Source organism: Sorex araneus, chromosome 5 (assembly GCF_027595985.1).
Source record: "Sorex araneus isolate mSorAra2 chromosome 5, mSorAra2.pri, whole genome shotgun sequence".
Classification (NCBI taxonomy): domain Eukaryota; kingdom Metazoa; phylum Chordata; class Mammalia; order Eulipotyphla; family Soricidae; genus Sorex; species Sorex araneus.
In genome coordinates, this window is record NC_073306.1 from 59,820,515 (window position 1) to 59,837,395 (window position 16,881).

Sequence of the window (16,881 nt, forward strand, 5' to 3'; positions counted from 1 at the left end):
TCAAAATTAGCCAAAGTCATTCATCTTGTTGCAGAAGACACAACAGTAGGTTGACACCCAGATGAGAGCCGATGCTGCAACAAAGTCAACACATATTTAAACTTAGACTCCAGCATCTCTTACCGAAAGAATGGAGTGTAAAAAAGAACAAGAGAGGTTAAAACAATAATACTGCTATTACTGTTTCCATGAGCATTTTCTGAATCTGTATTAATTTTCAGGCACCGTGTCAAAGTTTTTCAAATATATTTAATAAACACTTACTGAAAGAAACTATTACTACATCCTTTATACAAATGCAGAAACGGAGGTTTGCTGATAAAAAATGGCTCAGACTGAAACCAAATTTCCTAAAAGCACATAATGGACAGATTTTATATTTCCGGTGTCCATCCCCACCCCCAGTACCCACTCATACTAGAATATGAAGCCCATTGAGAGAATAATCTTGGTACTATTTACTTTTCACTCATATATTCATGGTGGCTCTCTACGATTTTGCAGATAGTAGGTACTTCAAAAGATACTTGTAAATAGATACATATTGTAGGAATGAAACATGTTCATGATTGTAATATATCTTGTACATAAGTCATAATTTAAGGGATACATATTTGTTATTATTTCCACAAAAGAAAAAAATAAAAGATTCATAGGCATCTAAAAAAGACACTTAAGCTTAACTTAGTCCTATAGTAAATTCTCTGGCTGAGAAGTGTCTTTCCCTTCTACTTTCCAATAAAGCTTTATTATTGAAAAAAAAGTTCATCAAGCTCATTACTAATCAGAGAAAGCAAATTATGATGAAATAGGAAGTTGGGGATTGTTCCCAAGTCATGCTCAAGAGAGCCAGGGGCCCCACTAGCAATTCTTCCAACCAGGCCAATGGTTAGATGCAAGGCCCCATCGATGTGATGCTGCTTAGGCTTTACAGGATTACATGGTGACCCCATAATGCTGAGGACCTCTAGAGTCACACCTGGCAGTACCTTGGGACCTCCAGGGATGTACTCTGCAGTAATTGGAGGGCCATTTGGTGGGTATTGAACCTGGTTCAGGAACTGGCAAATACACCCTTACCTCAGTACTATATCCTAGTTCAGGAAATTATTTTTATATCCACTAGTTGACAAAAATAAACACAAGTAACTATTCTGAATATTAGTTGAGAACTCCTTTATGCACTAGTAATGGGTGTGTGAACTGGTATAACAAACCTGGAAAACAGTTGGGCACTGTTCATTTGCTAGCTCCCAGCAATCATAGCACTGTAGCACCGTCTCCAGTTGTTCATCAATTTCACTCGAGTGGGCACCAGTAATGTCTCCATTGTGAGACTTGTTATGCTTTTTGTGTATCCAATATGCCACAGGTAGCTTGCCAGGCTCTGCTGTGCGGGTGAGATACTCTCCGTAGCTTGCGGGGTTCTCCGAGAGGAGCAGAGGAATCAACCCGGGTTGGTCGAGTGCAAGGCGAATGCCCTGCCCACTGTGCTATCCCCAGCAATCATACTCATAAGAATACACAGCCTATGGTCTCTCATTCTGGGTAATTCAGGGAAGGGACCACCAAGTAAAATTTGGTTGGAGGTCATATGGGGGAAGGGTGATGCGGGCCGAATACAGACTAGAGACTGAACACAATGGCCACTCAACACCTTTATTGCAAACCACAACACCTAATCAGAGAGAGAGAACAAAAGGGAATTCCCTGCCATAGTGGCAGGGTGGGGTGGGGGGAGACGGGACTGGGGAGGGGGGGAGGGATGTTGGGTTTACTGGTGGTGGAGAATGGGCACTGGTGAAGGGATGGGTTATCGAACTTTGTATGGGGGAAACATGAGCACAAAGATGTATGGATCTGTAACTGTACCCTCACGATGACTCTCTAATTAAAAATAAACTAATAAAAAAAAAGAATACACAGCCTAAATTTCTGTTCCAGGAGTCGAGTCTCTAACTAGTCATCATAGTATTGTTAATAAAAGTTAAAAAAAATGAACAGAAACAACCAAAAACATGATTTACATTTGCAAAAAAGAAAGAAAGAAAGAAAGAAATGCTGACTTTAGAATTGCCTCCTAAAATTGTCTTTCCAGATATACAGAGCTATTTAGTACTGAAGTCTGGTGGAAGAAAATTGAGATGTTGGAATAGCTAATGATCATATAATTGAATAATGCCATTTTTCTATAAAGTGTTGCACATTCTACTAAAACTAATATCATTGATATGCTTTTTACTTTAAATGTGACTATTAAAACTTTATCCATATGGCTTGCATTTGTTGTTCATTTCTATGGAACCTAATCCCTCTCTTGAGGTCCAAACTTATTTGGATGTTCTGTACTCAGGTCACCTATTCCAAATTGAAGTCAACACCCCTGAGCCTTCAAAATAGCTAGAATCACAAATCCACAATCCCAACAAAGGCCCTTTTATTCCTGCACAGTCTCTCTGGCCCAACTCGTCAGTCATCTATTTTCACAGGGAAAGGGAGATTGGACCACACTCAGCTGGCTCAGGATTTACTCCTGGCTCTGCTCTCAGGGATCACACCTGGAGGTGGGGGTAAGAGGAAGATGGACCATATGAGATGCTCGAAACTAAAACTGGATCAGTTGCATGAAGGCAAGTACCTTACCTTCTGTACTATCCCTTCAGTCCCATCAGTCTCTTTGAAGTCTTCAATCTCATCCTCTGAAATACCTCAATGCCTTCTGCTCTTATTCCAAACTCATCTGAACTCACCTCCTTCCCTTATCTGAATTATAGTAATAACAGGAAAACCCTCTGATAATAGACATACAAGTTAGTTAATACCCAGATCCCAGGCCAACTATAACTCATTTATAAAACTTTCAGTATGGTCTTTCTGGATACTTTCTGAGTCACAAGTTATTAAATCAATCACTGGCAAAGATGGAAATTTCCAGCTTTGGCCCTTAGGGCAAATTTATCCTCTGAGGCTTACTTCATGATCTTTGACTATATTGCTACCTAGTACCTGAATTTAATTTTGGTTCTGTGAACAAATAAGAAGAAAATGAGTATGCAACCATCAGGTGGCTATGTTGTAATTTCTTTACAAGAAACTTTCCCCCAAGGAGTTTATTCAATGGAAACAAAAATCAGGTGTACAAAGAAGTAAATATTCAATGAGACATCATCTACAATAGCGAGAAACTGTAAACAGTTTCTAACTTCAGCAGGAAAGTAAATAAAGTGAAATCGCCTTGCAAAACAACATGTATGAAAATTACCTTTAAGGAACTGAAAATAGGGAGCAAAGCAATAATCCAGTGGGCGAGATGTGTGCCCTGCATACAGCAGATCCAGTTTGAATCCCTGGTACCACATATGGTCCCGAGCCCCTCCGGGACTGATCCCTGAGCACAGAGCCAGGAGTATACCCTTAGCACCACTGGGTATGCCCCGCCCCCCCAATCATCATCATCATCATCATCATCATCATCATCATCATCATCATCATCATCCCGTTGATCGTCAAAATTCTCCAGTGGTCTCAGTAACATCTCCATTCATCCTAGCCCTGAGATTTTAGATGCCTCTTTACTAGTCCTTTCCAATGGTGCCACATTGGAGGCTCTTTTAGGGTCAGGGGAATGAGACCCAGCTTGTTACTGGTTTTGGCATATGAATACACCATGGGGAATTTGTGAGGCTCTCCCATTTGGGCAGGAAACTCTCAAGCCAGGTAGCTTGCCAGGTTCTCCGAGAGGGAGAACTAGGCTACAGGATGTCCGGGAACTTGGTTTTATAGTCTCCGGATGTTTTACACGGCGATGGTGTGGGTAGGGGGAGGGGGCAAAATAAGCTAAATAAATAAAAGATCTGAATACAAGTATTTGAAAAAAGCAATGTCCTTATTTCTGTTTAAGATTGTATTTGCTTATTTATTTATTGGGGGTGGAGACTCCCAAGTGGTGCTCAGGAGATCTGGGCAATTCTTCACTAACTGCATCAATGGTTCAATGTGAGGGTCCATGGATGTAGTGTTGCACTAGTCCTGCAGTGCCAGGGATTACCCAAGCCACTTTACCAGCTTTGAGATCTTTAAGGCTGCATCTGGAGGCCCTTGAGGGACCATGCATTGCCACAGATCGAGCCAGGATGAGGTGAATTCAAGGTATGTGCCTTAGCCACTGTTCTATATCTCTGGCCCCTGGATAATTTTATATTAAGAAACAATTGAATTGTGATTGATTAAAGTTAAGCACTTAAGAGGAGGAGTTCCTCCTGGATAATCTGAGTGGGCTTGAGATCATAAGGGTCCTTGAAATCCTAGCATTTGTCCTAGCTGTGGTCAACAATGCCAAAATGAAGAATGGTTAGAGAGGGGTATATTTTCAATTTTGAATGGTGAGGAAGAGTACTGGAAATTACGGAGTGTAGATGCTCTCTAGAAATGGAAAAAGGCAAGAAATGAGTTTCCCCTTGTCCTTCAGCACCTCCAGAAAGGAATGCTGCCCAATGGACACCTTGATAGTTGCTCATAAAGGTCCATGTCTGATGTCAAAGCTATAAAACTCAAGGAGAAATCTGCATTGTTTAAGAGCTAGAATAAGTAATGCAAATAGCCACAGAGTCAGTGCTTAACTTGTGTTGATGGGAGAGTGCAGGAGTGAAGTTGAAAACCATTTCTTTTCCTTCTCAAAAAAAAAAATCTTTGCAGACTTGTTTACTTTATTTTCTTAGAAATCTTTTTTTAAAGCATAAAGTGAAAGTCAATGTCATCCTAATCCCTGCTAATTCATGTTTCTAAATTTTTTTTTTTTGGTTTTTGGGTCACACCCGGCGATGCATAGGGATTACTCCTGGCTCTTCACTCAGGAATTACTCCTGGCAGTGCTCAGGGGACCATATGGGATTCTGGGATTAGAACCCGGGTCGGCCGCGTGCAAGGCAAACGCCCTACCCGCTGTGCTATTGCTCCAGCCCCCATGTTTCTAAATTTTTAACATGTAGAAATGAATTTCTGTCATTCAAATGGCGTGGATTAGATTTAGTGTGCTTGACTAAAATGATCTTTTCAATTTGTTTGCCTTTAAGGAAAACATTAGCCTTACATTCTTTTATAAACTATTAAAAACATTTCATCTTGTTCTTTCAGCTCCTCATTTCACTCAATAATTACTTATATTTGACCACTTACTATCCTCTAGGAAGCATTATGAGCTTGGCTGAGAAAGAGTGAAACACTCAAACTACATTTGCATTTTCTTTTATACAATATCAGATTTCTCCAACTTTTATAATCAGAAAAATTCAGAAAATTATTTATTAAAGTGGGATTTAAGTCTTGTACAGTTTTGATTGTTGAAAATTGTTTTTATGAAGCCAATAATTTGAAATTATTTTTATTCAGCTAGTATACGTTTCATACACCTTACACCGTTTAGTCCACTGTTATTTCCTATAATTTATTATTGCCAATGCAGTGATTATGAAATTATGAAGCCAAGCTCTGTAAGCAAGAGCTGGCACATGAGGAGAGACACTCTAGCTTTTCCCAGAAATCCTGAGATGTGCAATATGAAGATAATTGGAATGAGAATTAGTGAGCATGATTTATGTCATTTCCAAATGGCAGCCATAGGGCTCCAAATTCTTCGTCTAATTTTGAAAATAAATACAAGTTAGCATCCATCTGTTGAATTCCCTGCATTTAAGGAGCTAAACAGCAGCTACAGTTTTTGCAAACATTTACTAGACAGCCATGCTTTGGGAGAAAACCTTTGGCATCAATGTTTATTTCAGGGAGTTATTGGTCCAATTCTACTCCTTATAAAGGGAAGAAGGAAGAAAAGCCCAGATGCTCAGTAACCACAACTCTCTCTCTCTCTCTCTCTCTCTCTCTGTATGTGTCTCTCTCTGCCTCTCTGTCTCTGTCTCTATCTCTCTCTCTTTCCTTCCCTGCCTCCATGCCCCCTCTTTCTTTCCCACCACTCCCTTCCCTCCCCCCGCTCTACAATCCCTTTCCTCCTGAGTAATCTCACATCACAGTCTGGTCAGAGTTGAACAAGCTACAGCTTTCTGCCAGCATCTTCTCCAAACTCCAAGTGACTCTCTTGGCCTCTCTTCTCCCCGGGGGACAGCAGAAACGAGAGCTCTTTTTGTATTTGTGATAACCAGGAGCACAAGTATATTAGTGATCCCTGCCCAGGGTCAGGATAATTCCTTTGTCCATCCTAAAGGGGGTGGTGTGGGGAGTGATGATAATGTTTTTAAAATTTCTTTTTATTGAATCACCATGAGATACTCAGTTACAAAGCCTTTATGATCATATTTCAGTCATACAATGTTCCAACACCATCCCTCCACTAGTGTACATTTCCCACCACCAATGTAACCAATATCCCTCCTGCCACCCCCACTTCACCCCTAGCCCCCACCTGCCTTATGATAATGATATTTTTAATGAACAAAGTACTAACTGGGGAGACAGATTTTTTTAGTGTTCTTTATTTGGGATTTTGTTTTACTGCCACAGGATTTATGACTCTACATTAAGAAATCTTTAGTACTTCACTTCTAAGTTCAAAAGTGTCCTGGGTTAAAGGCCACAGATAATCTACTGAAGAGGATAAATGAATAAATCCAGGAAATTCATTAGTAGAGCAGAGAATAAAGTTGGTGACTTGTTCCTGGGTTCCATTATGTGACTTTTATGTGTTTCCAGTTTATTCCTTAATATAAGTGTGACAGGAAGTGATTCTTCAGGACCAGTTTTTATCTGTGATGTTTTGTTTTCCAGACTCACTTGCCCTTAAGGGTGTAACCTGCTCTACTGGAAACTCCTTCTATAGTTAAACCAACATAACACATTATAACAAATTAAAAACAGGTTGTGTACTTTAAACTACTTAATGACATAATTTGAAGAATTTTCATTGGAAGACGCTTCACTGTAGATTGAAGAAATAATTGGTCCTTTCTGTCTGATTGTAACTTTTCCAGTTGTCAGATGATTAGCATTCAGTCACTATTGTTTCATAAATGTTCCCAGCTTTAAATAATCTGAAAAATCATAGCATAAATAGCTCACAAAGAGTAAAAATAAATATATGAAGTAAGTTATTTCATCCTTACAACTATGTAAGTTTATAAACATTTCAAAACAACAGTGGACCAAGAATCCAGGGTCAAGTCTATGGTTGGACTCAGTAAATCAACCACTCACTGTGATTGTAGGCATGCCACTTCCTCACTGTTTTATTGAATACATTCATCAACAATGGGACTTGACTGAGGGCTGCTGACATACATTTCTATGGTAAAGTTAGTTTCTGATGAATTCTAAGGCAAAGTTGAAAACTGAATAGTATAATATGAAAAAAGAAGAGGGAGAGAAAGATCAAGTGGTAGAGCACATGCCAGCATTTGTGAGGTCCTAGATTCAACCCCTGGTTCCATATGCCCCCGTTCTTTTTGTTCCCTCCACCCCCCTACCCCTGATCCCCTGCTCCCAGCAACACATGCTGTAGCTCTGGGGGCCTGAAGCGCCTCCTGGCTGAGTATTTTCAGCAGAAAATCAGAGCAATGCTGGGAGAGCCTAGAAAAATATTTTTTTATAAAATTATTTTTAAAGGCAAAAGATATGGAAAAGCAAACTAAACGTTCTTTTTCAGGAAACCACCAAATGTATCTTTTAGCAAATGCAGGAGAAAGGAAAATTACAGAGCAGAGTGTGAATAGTGTAAGGGTACAAGGAACTCGATTCATGGAGCTTTAGGTGGGGTTTTAAGTAGCAGAGTTAGGAAAACACGCTGACCATTAGTGATAGATCTGCCCTAAATCTGAAGCAGAGTTGAGGCAGTTAATTTAACTTTTGAATCTTAGTTTCTCCTTCTCTGAAATATGAGCAGCACATGCTTTCTGAGTATCTTCCCCATCAAGTAGTGCTATTGCAAAAATTAAAATAAAGGTAATTAGCACCATGGATTAACATGGCAGGCCTTTCCCAAGGCCCAGATCATTGCACTGTTACTGCACAATGCTGTAGTTCAGTGACAGAAAAAGGGCTCATGATTAGAGAAAAGCTGCCAGGAAAAGAATTAATCTGCTTTACAGCTAATTGTCTCAGATTTTATGTCCATGTTTTGAACTTTTTTTTTGGCCAAAAAATGTCGGATACAATCATTATATGATTTTTTAAAATGAGCTTCTATCACTGGGATGAGGGTCACCAGGGAAGATGATTAAGCTGTGAAATATCTCAGAATTTGTCCATATTCATTCGATTTTGACCTAATAGAGCAGTCTCCTCAGTCCTATCCACAATACCCTCCAAAAAAAGTCCATCAACATTTTATTTCAAAGAATGTCCAAGCCCAAAGAGATAGTTAAAGTGGTAATACACATGGTAATACACATACCTAGTACATGCAAGGCTGTGTTTGATCATCAGTTCCATATACCTATCTGCCAGGATCGCCAGCATCCAGCATCATACACACTCGAACTCTCTCTCTCTCTCTCTCTCTATATATATATATATATATATATGTGTGTGTGTGTGTGTGTGTGTGTGTGTGTGTGCATATATATATAAACACATACATATGTATATATATTTTAATTACTTAGTGTGCTGGGAATGTGAGTCAAGTTGAGAGACCAGAAGCATTGCAAGTTCAAGGCCCTGAGTTTATTTCCTGGCACCTCATGTCTTCATCATGAGCACAAGTCCATAAGTAATAATCAGAAAAGAAAAGAATTTATTTTCTCAATACAAATTATAAACTTTGTGTGATTTGGATCAACTAGCTTAGTACATATACTATGTCTTACATGTGCTATGTAATTGAAGTATTCATTTTTATGTTTTAATAGCCAAAATATCAGTATACTTAAGAAGTATACAAATTCAGACTAAAAGGGAAAGGTAAAATCTACTCCATAAAAGTATTAATTCTATGTATTATACATGATGCTTTGTGGTACACATATATGAAGAAATATTCTTTTATGTTCGAACCCTTACGTCTCATTTGTCAAGAGAAAGTTAAATTGTCAACGTTTAGTCTTTTAAATGTTTGGATTTAATTAGTATTTTTGTCTGTCATAGTAATTTTATTAAAAGATAAAAAACTAATCCTACTATATACTCCATTCAGAGCAACATAATATTAGTGGCAATTAAGAGCCTGGAAATAATTAAGGAAGGAATTAGAAGTGTGATCTGAGTTTTATCTGCAGAAATACTAACCTCAAAGTAAAAGATTATTAGAAAAACATCTTGGGGCAGAGATAGGGAACTATTTAAATTATGAAATATTCATGAAAACACATAATATGTCTGCCATGTGCATAATTACTTACATTTCAATGCTGTCCTTTAAAATCATGCATTTAAAGAATGTGTCTTAATATGAGGGGAAGCTTAAAATGTGAAATTAGAAAATTTATATATTATATGGTGCACTCCAATTAAAATCAACTTTATATTTAGGAAGATAGTAGAAGGAGTTATCTAAATTTGGGAATTTGGAAAATTTCTATTTTCTTCAATATATTGTTCTTTGTTTTCTAAATTTTCCACAATAAACATGCTATTTACACACTAAAAAAGAAACATTACATTTAGTTATTGGAAACTTGGGTATAAACAATAATATGCTAATTAATGCTTCTATTTATTTATGGGCCTCACAAGCAGTTCTCAGAAGACCTGGGGATGCCATCTGATGATGCTGCGGACTGTCTGCCAACAAGGCTGGCAGTTCAGTGCAGGGGATTGGGGTCCGCTCAGGTCCTAGAGGACAGGTCTTGGTGGCATATAGGACTTTACTTGGTGATGCCTGGGGACCATGTGATGTCAGGGTTCAAACCAGTCAGACACATATTAGGTATGCTCCTTGCCCCTGTGTTATCTCTCCAGCCTTGCTAAAAAATGACTCATCATTAAAATGGGATTATCACAATCCATTCAAAAACCATTATGTGGTCATTTGGACTTGAATATTTAGGTAGTTAATGTGTTTAATTAATATTTGATATTTAGGTAGTTAATGTGTTTAATTAATATTTAATATTTATGTAGTAAATCATTGCGGGCTGAAGCGATAGCACAGCTGTAGGGCGTTCGCCTTTCACGCGGACGACCTGTGTTCGATTCCTCCGCCCCTCTACGAGAGCCCGGCAAGCTACCGAGAGTATTGAGCCTGCACAGCAGAGCCTGGCAAGCTACCCATGGTGTATTGGATATGCCAAAAACAGTAACAAATAAGTCTTACAATCGAGAGACGTTACTGGTGCCTGCTCGAACAAATTGATGAGCAACGGGATGACAGTGACAGTGACAGTAAATCACTGTATCGCTGTCATGCTGTTGCTCATCGATTTGCTCAAACAGGCACCAGTAGTGTCTTACTCATCCCTGTCGCATGCAGGGTCAGAAGAATGAGACCCCCCGGGGCCCAGCTGTCTTCACCTCGGAGCGGGACAGATTGAGTTTCCCTCCTTGCCCCAAGCAGAAGCCTGGCAGTCGAAAACCTCCAGAACCCAGCCACAGTCATGCTCAAGGCCACTCTCCACATGCTCGGATGAGCCTCACCCATGAAGGAACCGACAGAGGAACCCAGGTATGCGGGACCCATGGCTGAGATCTCCAAGCCTGCTCTGATAGGGACTGGGCCTCCTCCACCCAGGTTCCCCATTTTGCAGTAGTTTGGCAGCCACACTCACAAACCACCCCCATCCCGGTGCCATGTCATCAACGACAAGATCCAGAGACTATAAAACAAAGCTCCCGGAAAAGAGCAATGCAGAATCTTGCATGGCAGAGCCTGGCAAGCTACCTGTGGCATATTTGATATGCCAAAAACAGGTAGTAAATATTTTAAAAATTTTTTAAATTTAAATTTAAAATTTAGTTTCTTGCTATCTCTAAACTTAAAAAATAGGCTATTATATTTTTACTTTATGGAATTTTAAGAAATGGCCCTATATTATGTTGGGATAGAGTGACTTTCTATTTCAGCAAGTAAAGACTATAAAAAAAATCAGAGAGTTTAAAACATGCTTTAGTAGGTAGGCAGGACAATTAAGTAAAATTATCTGGAAAAGCATTTCAGTATGTTTTATTTACTACACTATTATGTAGCTCAACTTATTAACAAAGTATACAGAATATTATTATTGAATTTCCTTTATCAGTGACTTTTGGTAGCTTTTTGCCCTATGTTGGAATTGGTTAGTATGGTCAAGTTATAAGTTGTGTGAAATGCTACAACTAATATATAATACATAAACATATAAGTTATATATACTTATATATAAATATATAAAAATATATAATTTATATATAAAATTACACATTTTTAGAATTTGATTGTGAATAGATGGTAACTGATCACATTTGGGGGAAATTTTGTTGATATTGTTAACAAGGGCTAGAGTGATAGCACAGCGGGTAAGGCGTTTGCCTTGCATGAAGCCGACCCAGGTTCAATTCCTCCATCCCTCTCGGAGAGCCCAGCAAGCTACCGAGAGTATCCCGCCTGCATGGCAGAGCCTGGCAAGCTACGTGTGGTATATTCAATATGCCAAAATAGTAACAACAAGTCTTACAAACAATAGAGATGTTACTGATGCCCGCTCAGCAAATCAATGAACAACGGGATGACAGTGATAACAATGGCAGTGATAAAATTTCTTTAAATTGAGATTCTATAGTTTACATTGCTACTAATAATGGTTTCATATAGCTCTGGAATGCACAGAATTCCAAAGCCACAAGTGTCACAGTGTAGCCCCTTGTGCTTATCCTTTAACAACTAGTAAACAGTCTGACACTCTATAATTGATCAAAGCATTTAAGTGAATCAACATATTCATTATGACTTATTAAGGGGATGTTATATGGAATAGTAAATTGCTGGCTTCTGTGATTCATGGAAAACACAGCTATGATAAGCAAATGAATCCTTTCTTCTGCCACAGCTAGTCTACAAAGCAGGTTAATGATTGTGTTTTTAAGTTGATATGATCAAGTCTTTGTTTCATGTCAGAGTGTCAACTCTTTGTATCTACACTGTGTGAGGCGAATTCAGACTAATTTCTATCTTATTCTTTTACCTTAATCAACAAGTTTGCTTTCTGCTTTCCCCCTAACCATCACTCACACCCTCTTTTTCTCTTCCTGATCTTCCTGTCTCTCATTCACCACAGAATCTATTTCATATACCCTCAACTACTTAAATTCACCCTAAACAAAAAACAAACTGTTTAGGGGACACTATCCACCAAGTTCAGGTCTTGCAGCTATTCATTTCTCCTTTCCCTGTGTTCAAATGGGGTGTGTGTAGGAGACATGTCCATTTCTTATCTAAGATTCATACTCTAACTGTATTCTGAGTCTTACCCTCAGGAATTTCAAGTGCCTTATTTTCTCAGTTTGCTCCTTCTAATCCTAAATCCTCCTTCTTTAGCTTCTCCACTTAGAAAAGGTTATTTTTTAAATTTTATTATTTTACTTCCATTACTATTTTAACATACCCCAATTTTTCCCACCGTGAGCAAATACAACCTGTAAAACTCACTTTCCTGAATATTCAACTCTAAAAATGTAGTCCAAATTTCTAAGAAGAGTTGCCAATACTTCTTGTCTTCACTGCTATAGCCTGGCCTGAATGCACAGAAATTTTCCGGAAGGGTTGTTTTCAAGGTCAACATTAAATAAGGTTTGGAAATCCACTGGATATTTACCAGTCTTATTTGACTTCTCTGTCACCTAAGACCAAATTGGCTGTTCTCTCTTGAAATACTCTATTCCCTAGGAATCAGGCTGCCAAATATTCAAGTTACCATTTCCCAAATATTCAAGTTACCACTGTTTTTTTTTCTGTTGGTTGTTTTGCTTCTCTTCCCATTCTACTTCATTAGCGACATTCCTCATGTCTAGCCTATCACTTAGTCTCTAACTTCCTAAGATTTTATTAACCTAGCACTTCTCTCTTCTCTTCTCCTAATAAAGCTGAGCCCAGACCAAATTCTTCCCTTGTCTGAACCCATGTCACAACTACTTGTTACAGGAGGTTTTATTTAGTCTTCATGTTTGGATCCTCCATGCTGCTTACACAGACACACCTAAAATAAGTATTTGGCTGTTTTATTCCACTTCAAAAATATTACAGTATCCTCTCAGTATATAGTCTAAAACTTTTCTAAAAGGGCAATGTTGCTCCCATGGTGGGTACTGGAAAACTAGGCTAAGGGTACTAAGCAGTAGTTTTGGTACAATTATAGGGGAACTTTCGTTTTTTGCTCTTAAGATAATAAATTCCCAGGGGTCACTGTCACTGTCATCCTGTTGCTCATCGATTTGTTCGAGCGGGCACCAGTAACGTCTCTCATTGTGAGACTTATTGTTACTTTTTTTGGCACATCCAATATGCCACGGGTAGCTTGCCAGGTTCTGCCGTGTGGGCAAGATACTCTCGGTAGCTTGCCGGGCTCTCTGAGAGGGGCAAAGGAATAAAACACGGATCATCTGTGTGAAAGGCGAAGGCCATACCACTGTGCTATCGCTCCAGGGGTCACTAAGAAACCTTTTTTTCCAATAGAGGGCAGTAGGTCAACTAGGTTTTCAAATCTCTGGTCTAAATGCTTTCCATGGACAAAACTCATCATCACTTGGCTTCTGCTAAGCTTTTGATTTTAATGTTCACCATCTCTTACCCTCCTATAAATACTTTTACATAAGTACCTATTTGTACCTTTAAATATCTTGGAGTTCTTTAAAAATACATTTTTTCTTTTGAACTTTTACAGAACTTTTATTAACTTTTACAGATACATCTGCTATGCTCATTTAACTCTTAGTCCCCCTTCCTTCACTAGGCTTTATTTTGTGTGGGTGTGAGACATCTCTTTATATGGCATATTCCTCACCAAGAGGATAGTATCTGAGTCTTAATATGGACTCCCACATTCTTTACTTCCTTTGTTGCCCGTAAATATTTTATACTGTTCTTTGTTTTTGTCAGTATCTCCCAACAGATTAATTTTTTACAAAATAGGAATCATTTCTATAGTTTAGGCATACCACAGGAAAACTTCATCCAGAATATTATACATTATAGATAAGATGCAAATATTTGGGATGGAGCGATAGTACAGAGGGTAGGGCATTTGCCTTGCACGCGGCCGACCCGGATTCGATTCCCAGCATCCCATATAGTCCTCCAAGCACCGCCAGGAGTAGTTCCTGAATGCATGAACCAGGAGTAACCTCTGAGCATCTCCAGGTGTGAGCCAAAAAGCAAAAAAATAAATAAAGTACACACACAAATTCTTTAAAAAAAATGCAAACATTTTTGAATGATAAATGTCTGAATATCCAGAAAGTTGCAGTGCATCCTACCCATCTGGGGTGATATATTCTATATTTATCTATTGGATAAATCTATCAATATTCATCCATATTTAAGATTTGAGCCTTTTAAAATTATTATAATAAATATGAGTTTGATAGCTATAGTTTAAGTCTATAACAGGTTTCAAATACTTCATAACATTTGTGATTTAAGGTAGAATATTTACAGCTGCAGCACTAATCCTATTGTTGAACATTGAGTTGTAGAATCAACAGGAGAATGGAATATTTAAAACACAATACTGAATTTAAAAGAATTCCTGTTGTGTCTGTATATACATACATATGTGTATATACACACATATATATGTATACACACAAACACACTCTGTTTATATAATATATAAACCGCATCTACTGCCTCTTGCTTATAGAATTCTTGCCCACAATAAATACTATAATAAAATACTACATGTTATGCCTACTTCACAATATTTAAAATATCCTTCAAAATCCAAAAGACCAGTAATGATTTACTTGCAAAATTTCCTGCCAACAATAGGCTTCTAGTCAGTATTAACTTGGGAACTTCCTCACATTGCATTCATTCATTTATTTTTCCAAACACAAAACACACCCTCAGAAAATTTACCAGCTTTCTTTATGGTTCACTCTGGTTCTGTTAACTGTAAATAAATAACTGTGCAATGCCAGATCCTCAACCTGAGGGACTTAAGGTGTCACAAAGGTATCACTTTTACTTTGATATTAAGAAGAAAATATATGATTTCCTGGTCTTATTAGAAAGATCAGCCTCTGATGCCTTAACTTTTATCGACAGAATTATGCTGACTGAGATTATTTATACTTCTACTTCTTGATTTTAGTGAAAGATGGAAAAATCAAACTATATTTGCAGATTCTCTCTGAATCTACTGTTGGAGCATCGGAAACACCAAGTCCTGCAGCCTTTCACAGGCTTTCTGGGTTAATAAGGTATGATAGTATATCCTAAACTGTAAATTACAAAGGGTGCTTCTTGCCCTTCCTGTACACTATAAGTATCGGTTGTATTGTCTTGTGGTTGCTTCTAGTGGTAGCAGTTATAGTATTCAGATACTAATACAAGATACCTTCATTGTCACCTCTTCACTGTGTCACTGTCATCCCATTGCTCATCAATTTGCTCTAGAGGACACCAGTAATGTCTCCATTGTGAGACTTGTTGTTACTGTTTTTGGCATATCGAATACTCCACGGGTAGCTTGCCAGGCTCTGCCATGCGGGTGGGATACTCTCGGTAGCTTGCCGTGCTCCCTGAGAGGCAGGGAGGAATCGAACCCGGGTCAGCCGCATGCAAGGCAAACAACCTACCTGCTGTGCTATGTCACTTCTTAGGTATATGATTTCCAGTTAGGAAGAATGCAAGTAGGAAATGCACAGACTGAAAATATCTAATAGTTGCCATATGTTTCTTTTTAACCCCAGTCACCTATTATGGTAGATGTCGCAGCCTCATGTCACATTTTCAAAGCCACTCTTTTCTGTCATGCAATATGGATGTGACAGGTGCAAGCCAAGCGCCATTTGATATTTACTTTGCAAATGACAAACTTTATTTTTCAACATGTTCCTGCTTTTCCTTTGCGGGGAGCTTTTGCTTTGTAAAGTTATTAAAATGATTGTGCGCATTTAGAATTTTGTACCAGATTTCACGTAAATTGCAACATGTTAATCTTCTATGCCCTTCTATCTTAGGGTGTTTTTGTTTCATCTAATGATTTACTAGGATTTATACATTTTGGTATGACAGCAAAGCAAATAATAGGAACCAGAAGGAAGCAAACACAAGAAGGCTATTTTCCCATGTCTCAAATGTCCACCTCCTATGAGAATTATAGGCTTCTAATGAGAAGATAAACAACCTCAACACCTGAATCCATTAGTTCCCTCTGTTCTTAACACTGAGTTACCTGAAAGCATATGTTACTATGGGTTCCTACAAAAATATCTTAAACAAGAAATTATCAAAACTAATCCTAGGATTTACCATCTTAGAAAATGCTTTTGCAAATTCCATTTTAACAACTATTCGATTATTTTCAGGGATAGTTTTGGTAGGAATTGGTGAACATATGTTATTATAGCTTGGAGATCTCTAGTTCCTCAACCTCACTGAACCAAAACAGCTGTTTTTTAATCTGTTTTTTTAAAGAGATTCATTGAAATAGCTTTTCTGGAGGAAACGATGGAATAATCTAATGCAGCACTGTCCAAAAGAAAAATTGTTCAAGCCACAAATGTAAGCCACATGTATCATTTTAAGTTTAACAGTAATGATATTTTTAAGCTGGTAGAAACATGAAGAATTAATTTTGATAATAAATTAAATTTACCCAACTTTTGTAAAAATTACTTCAAAGTATAAGTGTAACTTTTTTGGAAGTATTTTACATTCTTTTGGTAATAATCTTCACAGTCTGATGTGCCTTATATATATATACAATATATTTCAAATTAGTAATCACATTTCTTCTTTTT

General features: G+C 38.0%; 1 protein-coding gene across 1 annotated transcript in view; it reads right to left on the reverse strand.

Moving 5' to 3' along the window:
- PTGER3 (prostaglandin E receptor 3) overlaps positions 1–16,881 on the reverse strand; it is an 86,056-nt gene that overhangs the window by 46,393 nt on the left and 22,782 nt on the right. The window lies entirely within an intron of this gene.